Below are 3,715 nucleotides of genomic sequence, written 5' to 3' on the forward strand. Positions count from 1 at the left end.
CGGGGCCTCTTGGGCCCCAGGCTGGTGCCTTGCACTGAGCTGGGCCATCTTGGCCATGACTTCTCGCTCCTCTGGGTCTCCAGTGACACAGGGGAGCATGGGTATTGTCCCACAGATTTCTGTGCTTTCAGATGGTTCCTTTTGACCTGTTCTCGAGGTCACTGGTCCTCTGTTCCGTGTTGCAGATGCCATGTGGGCTGTCCTTAGGTGTTCCACTGTCCCCCTTCTGTTCCCGTGCCCACCCTTCCTCTGCATTCGTCCACAGCCCTTACCACACCCTGTGCTGAGCTGTAAGGACCCATGGAGGTGGTGGGTGCCCAAATGTCCCATGGGTGTCCGCAGGTCGCTGCTGGGCTGTGGCTTTGCCTTGCTGTCCAGCAGAGGCCACTGCTGCCCCACTGCCCAGCCGTTTCCCTGATCTTGGCCAAGCCGCCTCTGGAGTGAAGTCCCCCGAAATGCCACCCCCGCCAGCAGTGGTCAGGGAAGGGGGGATCGGGCCGCACTCTCCATGAAGCCAGTGCCTGTGGGAGTAAGGCGCTCACAGTCCAGAGCACCTGTTGTCCCGGTGACCTCAGGCTGCGGGACTGTCACTCTATTCATAGGTCACTTTTCATTCAGCGAGCACTGATTGGGTGGGTGCCTGCTGTGTGCGGTCCCTGTCTTCCTGGGGCTGGGGGCTGGGGACGACATAGGATAAGCTGATGAGCAGACACAAACTGAGACGCTGCCCGAGCTTAGAGCTGGCAGGTTCGGGGTAAGGCAGGGGATGGCACTGCAGGAGGGGTCGTCTGTGTGAGGCGGAGGGTTCCCAGGACGCCGACCGGGAAGGTTGTCCTGTCCCTGGCTTGGGTCGTGGGGCACTTGGGGACTGGGAAGTCCTAGTACTGTGTGCAGGCCTCATTTGACTGATGCTGGCTTCTGCCTGATGGTGAGCCCAGGGACCTACCCCCACCGTGTTCCATTCAACCCTCCACTGGTGCTTCCTAACAAGACAGGGCCACCCAGCCACCCAGAGGACTCCCAGTGTGGCCTCGGAGACAAAAGCCAATAGGAAGGTAGGAGTGGTGGCCGCTCAGGTGGCACCTTTTTGCCACGTCCCAGACTTCTTCCTTCATCTTCACAGCACTCCTTTCGGGAAAACCTGGAGTCCATCAGGTTGAGCTGAGACAACAAGGTGATGAGAACTGACACCCTTATGGGCTGAGCGTCACTGTTTGGGGGTCACCACCAGGCACGAAGGAGCTGGGCAGGTCTCTAGGGTACATGGGTGAGACCCCGGTACCCTCAGTCCCCTTCCAGCCTTGCCATCTGCAGGTGAGGGAGAAGCCATCCAGGCCTGACTCCCAGCCCAGACTCTGTCTCCCTAGCAGGCCTTCCTGGCCTCAGATTCTCCCAGTAAAGGGTCAGGTGTGGAAGCTTCTCTGGGAGACCCCAGCTGGCAGGTGTGGAAGCCCGGACCCCAATCCTAGCCCTACTCCTTGCTGCCCTGCTAGGTTTTAATCCTGACTCTGCCCTAGTCTTTTAAGCACAGAGTGAGGTCAGTGGGATAGGCTGAAGCCACACCAGCTCCAGCCCCATGCCCTCCTTCCAGCCAGTCTTCCTGCTCCTCAGGGAACAGGCCAGGCTCCTTCCCACACACAGCCTCTGCCTGCAGGAGCCTGGGCCCGCCGTTCTGGGTCTCCAGGGCAGCTTCCATCCATGCTGCCCGCACCACCACGTGCCCTTTTGGCAGGTGCCTGAGAGCTGCCAACAAGCCCCTCACACATGAGGTGCCCAGTAAAGAACCTCACATTGCCTTTACACCAATACAATGTTGCACCTTCTCCACCTGAACTGAAAGTGTCACTAGGCTGTCAGGACAGCACCTAGAGGTGCAGTCACTCGATTGCAGCGAGGTTAAAGTGAAAAAAAAATGCAGTACTGATGATGACGCCAGCTAACATTTAACATTTTTGCCAGGCTCTTCCTGTATTTTGTCAGATAATTCTCAAAAATCCCTGATTCGGTACGTGTTACATGCATGCATGAACCACGGCAGCCGGAGTCTTGAAACCTGCCTTTTCCCGGGGCTCGCTTAGCCCGGTGAGTGGCAGCAGGGGAAGCCAATGATCAGAGCCCGAGCCCGCCCGGGGCGGGGTCGCGCTGGGTGGAGCGGAGGACGCGCTGGTCCTAGCGAAAGCTCCACCCCTGCCCAGACACTAGAAATCCCTCCAGTCAAATAAACAGATCCTCTGGCCGCCTAGGAGGAAGTCTGGGGGCGAGGGAGGAAGCTGCCAGTTTTAGGTTGTGCCCCGTCCAGCTCCTTGGGGCGTGCGGTTGGAAGGGGGCGGCGGTGATGTGCCTCCCACGCAGCAGAGGGAAAATCCAGGTCCATAAATTTCCAAGCCTGGTCCTGTCTTGGGGACAGGACCTGATTTATTTCCAGTGTGTGGGAGGGCCGGAGGTGTCTGCCAGCCTGCTTGAAGAAAGTTGATCTGGGGCGCAGGGGACTTGACCCAGAGACACTCGTCCCTGGACTCCGCGGCGTAGACTATGGCGGCATAATAGCAGAGGTCTTTTCATCCTCCAAGGAGGCAGGGTTGAGGGGGCTCTGAATTCAAGTCCCAGCCGCTTGACTTTGGGCCAGGGGCCGCCCCTCTTTGGACCTGGCTCCCTTCATCTGTAAGGAGGGCCGAAATCGTCCTCTACAGGACCTTTGGAGCTGGTGGGGTGGTGAATGTGGTTTAGAGGTCAAGGGCATTGGACCCTAGGGCCAGGCCGCCTGGGTCCCAATCCCAGCCTTCTTCCTACTGTGATCTCGAGACCCCGCCTGTGTGTCTCCTGGGTCCTGCCGGATGAAGGTAGGGCTCTCCTGGAGATGTCACACTCAAGTCCTCTCAGGTGGTTCCAGCCAAAAGGATCCAGTGTGGCTGTGTGGACGCAGAGTGGATGTGACGGCCCCCTCGGGCCTGTTTCTCTGGCGTGGGTGCTATTGATGCCCAAGTGCTTCCCAGCTCAGGGCTCCCTGGGACCTGGTGGGGTGCAGGGCGCAGGATGTGAGCGAGTTCCTACCTCCTGGCACCTCCGCTCTCCTGTCAAATGGGGGCGGGGCAGTGCCTGGCACAGACGGCCTCTAGGATCCAGTGGGTGGCTGTTGAACCGATCTTCGGAAGCATCAGGAGAAAAGAAAAAACTCTGCAATTAAGCCACGTCCCCCCGTCAATTTTTAGGCGCTTCCTGATTCAGGGTATGACGTGCCCCGCCTCAGTGCCATTCCCCAGTGAGGAGACCGAGGCGCAGAGAGGGGCCGGAGCTCCAGCCGCCTCCACCCGCGCTGCCGGATCCGCCTACTCACCACTCCCTCTCTCCCTCTCTCCCCCCTCCTTCCTTCTCACCCCCGCCCTGCCCCCGCCCCCAGACCCAGCTGGCCCAGTTCGTGAGTGACCCGAGCGTCCGTCGGGACCCGGACACTCTGGGTGACCCTGGACTCGCTGTCTTTGAGCCTTAGCCTCCCCGCCTGGTGGGGGTGGTGAGTGGGGGGGGACTGGGCGCCGACGACCCCTACCAGGTCAGAGACCCCCTCCTCCTCCTCCGTACCCCAGGGCCCCCGGCCGCCCAGCACACCCACCCTCCCCACCCGGCTCTTTCCAGCGCGCAGCGGGCGGGGCGGGGGCAGAGTCCGCCCCCGAGCCCGCCCCCTCCCCTGGCCGCCCCGCCTGCCCGCCGCTGCCCCGCC

Source organism: Rhinolophus hipposideros (assembly GCF_964194185.1).
Source record: "Rhinolophus hipposideros genome assembly, chromosome: 16".
Taxonomy (NCBI): Eukaryota; Metazoa; Chordata; class Mammalia; order Chiroptera; family Rhinolophidae; genus Rhinolophus; species Rhinolophus hipposideros.